Source organism: Myxocyprinus asiaticus, chromosome 5, assembly GCF_019703515.2.
Source record: "Myxocyprinus asiaticus isolate MX2 ecotype Aquarium Trade chromosome 5, UBuf_Myxa_2, whole genome shotgun sequence".
In the NCBI taxonomy this organism is placed as follows: Eukaryota; Metazoa; Chordata; class Actinopteri; order Cypriniformes; family Catostomidae; genus Myxocyprinus; species Myxocyprinus asiaticus.
Genome location: NC_059348.1, coordinates 4,069,329 through 4,076,681, shown reverse-complemented (window position 1 = coordinate 4,076,681; position 7,353 = coordinate 4,069,329). Strand labels below are relative to the sequence as shown.

The following is a 7,353-nucleotide window of genomic DNA, read 5'->3' as shown; positions in this document are numbered from 1 at the left end:
ACTGTGGCCATACAATCTCCATCTCGCTAGACGATTTGAGATTACTCTGTGTTCAACCGAACACTCTAACAGATCCGAAGGAGACCGCTGAGCAATTCGCATCTTCATCCGTTTGCCTACAGAAGTGAAGAGATTAAAGATTTCTCTTCCATCTTCAATCAAGTTGACATTTCTGAGTTCTCCGCCAGCCCGCCGAGAATCAACAGCCGTATCGCCCGCCGACAGAGCGAGGCAACGGCCTCCCGTCATCACCCGAGCCTCAAGGAACCGGGTCAGAGTTAAAGGACGGAGGAAAACACATTCTACCTGTGTCCTCATGCGATTCAAGTAAGAGGTTTACGTCTGGGCAGAGATAGAACATTATAGTGTGTTATTCTTGTGTTTCAAGGTTTTTGCTTGTACAGTTTACGGACCGCCATGTCCGCTCATTATTAATACTCAAGGTATTAATTACCACAAATTTGATTTGCTGTATTGTGGTCCAACCAAATTGGACTGTTGTGCAATTTCGCCATCGCGGGTGAAACAGGTAAACTGAGTTCATCCATTAAAGAGTCAAAGTACGTGGGACTGTTTACAAGCTGTCCATCGCATCTCTGAGCGATGAACTAACAGCTGCTTTCTCTCCCACGATCGTGAAATTGGCTTTAGGGCTGTCACTTCTCTCTCTCTCTCTCATACTAAACACACACACACACACACATGCATGCATGCCACTCTGCTTTCCCACTGAGCTGCTTTCCAAGTGTCTTACTGTCTTTTAGAAAAATGTAAATCAGAGGAAAGTATTTTTACATTTCCATTGTTAAGGTTTGTTGAAAACTACTTGGCTTTAGTCTTGCACCTATTCTTTTCCAAGATTTGTGCATGGGCTGAAGTGAAACACACTTAGCAGAGGATGGTTTTGATCCATCAACCTCTGGATTACGGGCCCAGCACGCTTCCGCTGTGCCACTCTGCTTTCCTGCTGAGCTGCTATCCCACTGAGCTGCTTTCCAAGTGTCTTGCTGTCTTTTAGAAAAATGTAAATCAGAGAAAAGTATTTTTACATTTCCATTGTTAAGGTTTGTTGAAAAACTACTTGGCTTCAGTCTTGCACTGTTGCACCTATTCTTTTCCAAGATTTGTGCATGGGCTGAAGTAAAACACAGTTAGCAGAGGATGGTTTCGATCCATCTACCTCTGGGTTATGGGCCCAGCACGCTTCCGCTGCGCCACTCTGCTTTCCCACTGAGTTGCTTTCCAAGTGGCTTGCTGTCTTTTAGAAAAATGTAAATCAGAGAAAAGTATTTTTACATTTCCATTGTTCAGGTTTGTTGAAAACTACTTGGCTTCACTGTTGCACCTTTTCCTTTCCAAGATTTGTGCATGGGCTGAAGTAAAACACAGTTAGCAGAGGATGGTTTCGATCCATCGTCCTCTGGGTTATGGGCCCAGCACGCTTCCGCTGCGCCACTCTGCTTTCCCACTGAGTTGCTTTCCAAGTGGCTTGCTGTCTTTTAGAAAAATGTAAATCAGAGAAAAGTATTTTTACATTTCCATTGTTAAGGTTTGTTGAAAACTACTTGGCTTCACTGTTGCACCTTTTCCTTTCCAAGATTTGTGCATGGGCTGAAGTAAAACACAGTTAGCAGAGGATGGTTTCGATCCATCGACCTCTGGGTTATGGGCCCAGCACGCTTCCTCTGCGCCACTCTGCTTTCCCACTGAGCTGCTTTCCAAGTGTCTTGCTGTCTTTTAGAAAAATGTAAATCAGAGAAAAGTATTTTTACATTTCCATTGTTAAGGTTTGTTGAAAACTACTTGGCTTCAGTCTTGCACTGTTGCACCTATTCTTTTCCAAGATTTGTGCATGGGTCTTGCTGTCTTTTAGAAAAATATAAATCAGAGAAAAGTATTTTTATGTTTCCATTGTTCAGGTTTGTTGAAAACTACTTGGCTTCACTGTTGCACCTTTTCTTTCCAAGATTTGTGCATGGACTGAACAAAAACACAGTTAGCAGAGGATGGTTTCGATCCATCGACCTCTGGGTTATGAGCCCAGCACGCTTCCTCTGCACCACTCTGCTTTCCCACTGAGTTGCTTTCCAAGTGGCTTGCTGTCTTTTAGAAAAATGTAAATCAGAGAAAAGTATTTTTACATTTCCATTGTTCAGGTTTGTTGAAAACTACTTGGCTTCACTTTTGCACCTATTCATTTCCAAGATTTGTGCATGGGCTGAAGTAAAACACAGTTAGCAGAGGATGGTTTCGATCCATCGACCTCTGGGTTATGGGTCCAGCACGCTTCCGCTGCGCCACTCTGCTTTCCCACTGAGTTGCTTTCCAAGTGGCTTGCTGTCTTTTAGAAAAATGTAAATAAGAGAAAAGTATTTTTACATTTCCATTGTTAAGCTTTGTTGAAAACTACTTGGCTTCACTTTTGCACCTTTTCCTTTACAAGATTTGTGCATGGGTCTTGCTGTCTTTTAGAAAAATGCAAATCAGAGAAAAGTATTTTTATGTTTCCATTGTTCAGGTTTGTTGAAAACTACTTGGCTTCACTGTTGCACCTATTCTTTTCCAAGATTTGTGCATGGGCTGAAGTAAAACACAGTTAGCAGAGGATGGTTTCAATCCATCGACCTCTGGGTTATGGGCCCAGCACGCTTCCGCTGCGCCACTCTGCTTTCCCAATGAGCTGCTTTCCAAGTGGCTTGCTGTCTTTTAGAAAAATGTAAATCAGAGAAAAGTATTTTTACATTTCCATTGTTAAGGTTTGTTGAAAACTACTTGGCTTCAGTCTTGCACTGTTGCACCTATTCTTTTCCAAGATTTGTGCATGGGCTGAAGTAAAACACAATTAGCAGAGGATGGTTTCGATCCATCGACCTCTGGGTTATGGGCCCAGCACGCTTCCGCTGCGCCACTCTGCTTTCCCACTGAGTTGCTTTCCAAGTGGCTTGCTGTCTTTTAGAAAAATGTAAATCAGAGAAAAGTATTTTTACATTTCCATTGTTAAGGTTTGTTGAAAACTACTTGGCTTCACTGTTGCACCTATTCTTTTCCAAGATTTGTGCATGGGCTGAAGTAAAACACAGTTAGCAGAGGATGGTTTCAATCCATCGACCTCTGGGTTATGGGTCCAGCACGCTTCCGCTGCGCCACTCTGCTTTCCCAATGAGCTGCTTTCCAAGTGGCTTGCTGTCTTTTAGAAAAATGTAAATCAGAGAAAAGTATTTTTACATTTCCATTGTTAAGGTTTGTTGAAAACTACTTGGCTTCAGTCTTGCACTGTTGCACCTATTCTTTTCCAAGATTTGTGCATGGGCTGAAGTAAAACACAATTAGCAGAGGATGGTTTCGATCCATCGACCTCTGGGTTATGGGCCCAGCACGCTTCCGCTGCGCCACTCTGCTTTCCCACTGAGTTGCTTTCCAAGTGGCTTGCTGTCTTTTAGAAAAATGTAAATCAGAGAAAAGTATTTTTACATTTCCATTGTTAAGGTTTGTTGAAAACTACTTGGCTTCACTGTTGCACCTTTTCCTTTCCAAGATTTGTGCATGGGCTGAAGTAAAACACACTTAGCAGAGGATGGTTTCGATCCATCGACCTCTGGGTTATGGGCCCAGCACGCTTCCTCTGCGCCACTCTGCTTTCCCACTGAGTTGCTTTCCAAGTGGCTTGCTGTCTTTTAGAAAAATGTAAATCAGAGAAAAGTATTTTTACATTTCCATTGTTCAGGTTTGTTGAAAACTACTTGGCTTCACTGTTGAACCTTTTCCTTTCCAAGATTTGTGCATGGGCTGAAGTAAAACACACTTAGCAGAGGATGGTTTCGATCCATCGACCTCTGGGTTATGGGCCCAGCACGCTTCCGCTGCGCCACTCTGCTTTCCCACTGAGCTGCTTTCCAAGTGGCTTGCTGTCTTTTAGAAAAATGTAAATCAGAGAAAAGTATTTTTACATTTCCATTGTTAAGGTTTGTTGAAAACTACTTGGCTTCAGTCTTGCACTGTTGCACCTATTCTTTTCCAAGATTTGTGCATGGGCTGAAGTAAAACACAATTAGCAGAGGATGGTTTCGATCCATCGACCTCTGGGTTATGGGCCCAGCACGCTTCCGCTGCGCCACTCTGCTTTCCCACTGAGTTGCTTTCCAAGTGGCTTGCTGTCTTTTAGAAAAATGTAAATCAGAGAAAAGTATTTTTATGTTTCCATTGTTCAGGTTTGTTGAAAACTACTTGGCTTCAGTCTTGCACTGTTTCAACTTTTCCTTTCCAAAAGTTGTGCTTGTGCTGAAGTAGAACACATTCAGCAGAGGATGGTTTCGATCCATCGTCCTCTGGGTTATGGGCCCAGCACGCTTCTGCTGCGCCACTCTGCTTTCCCACTGAGTTGCTTTCCAAGTGTCTTGCTGTCTTTTAGAAAAATGTAAATCAGAGAAAAGTATTTTTACATTTCCATTGTTAAGGTTTGTTGAAAACTAATTGGCTTCAGTCTTGCACTGTTGCAACTTTTCTTTTCCAAGATTTGTGCATGGGTCTTGCTGTCTTTTAGAAAAATGTAAATCAGAGAAAAGTATTTTTATGTTTCCATTGTTCAGGTTTGTTGAAAACTACTTGGCTTCAGTCTTGCACTGTTTCAACTTTTCCTTTCCAAAAGTTGTGCTTGTGCTGAAGTAGAACACATTCAGCAGAGGATGGTTTCGATCCATCGTCCTCTGGGTTATGGGCCCAGCACGCTTCTGCTGCGCCACTCTGCTTTCCCACTGAGTTGCTTTCCAAGTGTCTTGCTGTCTTTTAGAAAAATGTAAATCAGAGAAAAGTATTTTTACATTTCCATTGTTAAGGTTTGTTGAAAACTAATTGGCTTCAGTCTTGCACTGTTGCACCTATTCTTTTCCAAGATTTCTGTCCGATTTGAAACTGTGGCCATACAATCTCCATCTCGCTAGACGATTTGAGATTACTCTGTGTTCAACCGAACACTCTAACAGATCCGAAGGAGACCGCTGAGCAATTCGCATCTTCATCCGTTTGCCTACAGAAGTGAAGAGATTAAAGATTTCTCTTCCATCTTCAATCAAGTTGACATTTCTGAGTTCTCCGCCAGCCCGCCGAGAATCAACAGCCGTATCGCCCGCCGACAGAGCGAGGCAACGGCCTCCCGTCATCACCCGAGCCTCAAGGAACCGGGTCAGAGTTAAAGGACGGAGGAAAACACATTCTACCTGTGTCCTCATGCGATTCAAGTAAGAGGTTTACGTCTGGGCAGAGATAGAACATTATAGTGTGTTATTCTTGTGTTTCAAGGTTTTTGCTTGTACAGTTTACGGACCGCCATGTCCGCTCATTATTAATACTCAAGGTATTAATTACCACAAATTTGATTTGCTGTATTGTGGTCCAACCAAATTGGACTGTTGTGCAATTTCGCCATCGCGGGTGAAACAGGTAAACTGAGTTCATCCATTAAAGAGTCAAAGTACGTGGGACTGTTTACAAGCTGTCCATCGCATCTCTGAGCGATGAACTAACAGCTGCTTTCTCTCCCACGATCGTGAAATTGGCTTTAGGGCTGTCACTTCTCTCTCTCTCTCTCATACTAAACACACACACACACACACACATGCATGCATGCCACTCTGCTTTCCCACTGAGCTGCTTTCCAAGTGTCTTACTGTCTTTTAGAAAAATGTAAATCAGAGAAAAGTATTTTTACATTTCCATTGTTAAGGTTTGTTGAAAACTACTTGGCTTTAGTCTTGCACCTATTCTTTTCCAAGATTTGTGCATGGGCTGAAGTGAAACACACTTAGCAGAGGATGGTTTTGATCCATCAACTTCTGGGTTATGGGCCCAGCACGCTTCCGCTGTGCCACTCTGCTTTCCTGCTGAGCTGCTATCCCACTGAGCTGCTTTCCAAGTGTCTTGCTGTCTTTTAGAAAAATGTAAATCAGAGAAAAGTATTTTTACATTTCCATTGTTAAGGTCTGTTGAAAACTACTTGGCTTCAGTCTTGCACTGTTGCACCTATTCTTTTCCAAGATTTGTGCATGGGCTGAAGTAAAACACATTTAGCAGAGGACAGTTTCAATCCATCAGCCTCTGCATTAAGTGCCCAGCTCACTTGTGCTGCAACACTCTACTAATTCACACCCCAGATGGGACTTGAACCCACAATCTCTGGCTTAGGAGGCCAATGCCTTATCCATTAGGCCACTGGGGCTGTTGATTAGCTGCTTCTGTTGGTCGCCATTGGCTGCATTGTTGGACAAAATTATTTTGCCATAATTCATTACATGTGTGTTGTAATGCTATGCAGTGAATTATTTGTTCAAGTCAATCACACAGACATCCGAATAGATGACCAATTTCAAAGTATTGCATTTGGAAGGAAGTGTGACAGTTCTGACCTTTTTGTTTAAGGACGATGCTTTTAGCAGAGGATGGTTTTGATCCATCAAAATTTGCTTGGAGTGCTTTGTAAGCTTCCACTGTACCGCTCTGCTATACAGCCAGGTTTATTTTCCAAGTGTTCTGCTGTCTTTAAAAAAAATTTTAATTCAGAGAAAAGTATTTTTACATTTCCATTCTTAAGGTCTTTTGAAAACTACTTGGCTTTTGTCTTGCACTGTTGAACCTTTTCTTTTCCAAGCATTTGTTGAAGTAAAACACATCTACCTGAGGATGGTTTTGATCTATCAATCTCAGGGTTATAAGCCCAGCAAGCTTCCGCTGAACAGCTCCACTGATTTCCGAGTGTTCTGCTGCCTTTAAAAAAAACTTTAAATTAATTAAATTTAATTTCCATTCTTAAGGTCTTTTGAAAACTATATCACCAGAACTTGAATTTGAAAAAGCCTCCGAATTCATGATCTTGAAAAAAGCCTGGGTGTAATCTGATGTTATCGAAAAATTTTGCTGTTAATTTTATACATTTGAAAATATTTTGTGTGAATTCACCTAAAAGTTTTTATTATTCAAGTGGTGGATTTCAGGTCATGAAATTCAGGTCTCAATATTCAGGTTGTTGAATACAGGTTGAGAAATTCAGGTGGCAAAATTTGAGGATGAAATCCACAAACGCAAGGAAGAGCAAACGTACTTCGATGAAATCCATCTCTCTCTTGGACAATCGCAAAGCAATGGAAACAGCTCAAAAGTAATTTTAAACAACTGTGACAACAACACTGTGAAAACACAATACGTATACTTTTGGGATACTTATTATAATGTTTCATTAATGTGTTTTGATGAAAACTTAATCAGTAAATTGGATCCTTTACCTAAAAGCAATTTTCATCAAGAACTTTGTTTCATAATCATATGGGCAAATGACATTTACCTGTGGAAATGAATAATAAAATA

General features: G+C 41.5%; 8 non-coding genes across 8 annotated transcripts; all 8 read right to left on the bottom strand.

Annotated features, from left to right (window-relative positions):
• Window positions 1-1,390: 1,390 nt before the first annotated feature.
• On the bottom strand, window positions 1,391-1,462 carry trnam-cau (transfer RNA methionine (anticodon CAU)). Its single transcript has one exon. It is a non-coding gene; the product is annotated as a tRNA-Met (tRNA).
• Window positions 1,463-1,628: 166 nt separating this feature from the next.
• trnam-cau (transfer RNA methionine (anticodon CAU)) lies at window positions 1,629-1,700 on the bottom strand. The gene has a single exon. It is a non-coding gene; the product is annotated as a tRNA-Met (tRNA).
• Window positions 1,701-2,843: 1,143 nt separating this feature from the next.
• On the bottom strand, window positions 2,844-2,915 carry trnam-cau (transfer RNA methionine (anticodon CAU)). The gene has a single exon. It is a non-coding gene; the product is annotated as a tRNA-Met (tRNA).
• Window positions 2,916-3,327: 412 nt separating this feature from the next.
• On the bottom strand, window positions 3,328-3,399 carry trnam-cau (transfer RNA methionine (anticodon CAU)). The gene has a single exon. It is a non-coding gene; the product is annotated as a tRNA-Met (tRNA).
• A 166-nt stretch (window positions 3,400-3,565) lies between these two features.
• trnam-cau (transfer RNA methionine (anticodon CAU)) lies at window positions 3,566-3,637 on the bottom strand. The gene has a single exon. It is a non-coding gene; the product is annotated as a tRNA-Met (tRNA).
• A 166-nt stretch (window positions 3,638-3,803) lies between these two features.
• On the bottom strand, window positions 3,804-3,875 carry trnam-cau (transfer RNA methionine (anticodon CAU)). The gene has a single exon. It is a non-coding gene; the product is annotated as a tRNA-Met (tRNA).
• Window positions 3,876-4,049: 174 nt separating this feature from the next.
• Window positions 4,050-4,121, bottom strand: trnam-cau (transfer RNA methionine (anticodon CAU)). The gene has a single exon. It is a non-coding gene; the product is annotated as a tRNA-Met (tRNA).
• A 2,017-nt stretch (window positions 4,122-6,138) lies between these two features.
• Window positions 6,139-6,211, bottom strand: trnar-ccu (transfer RNA arginine (anticodon CCU)). Its single transcript has one exon. It is a non-coding gene; the product is annotated as a tRNA-Arg (tRNA).
• Between the last annotated feature and the right edge of the window lie 1,142 nt (window positions 6,212-7,353).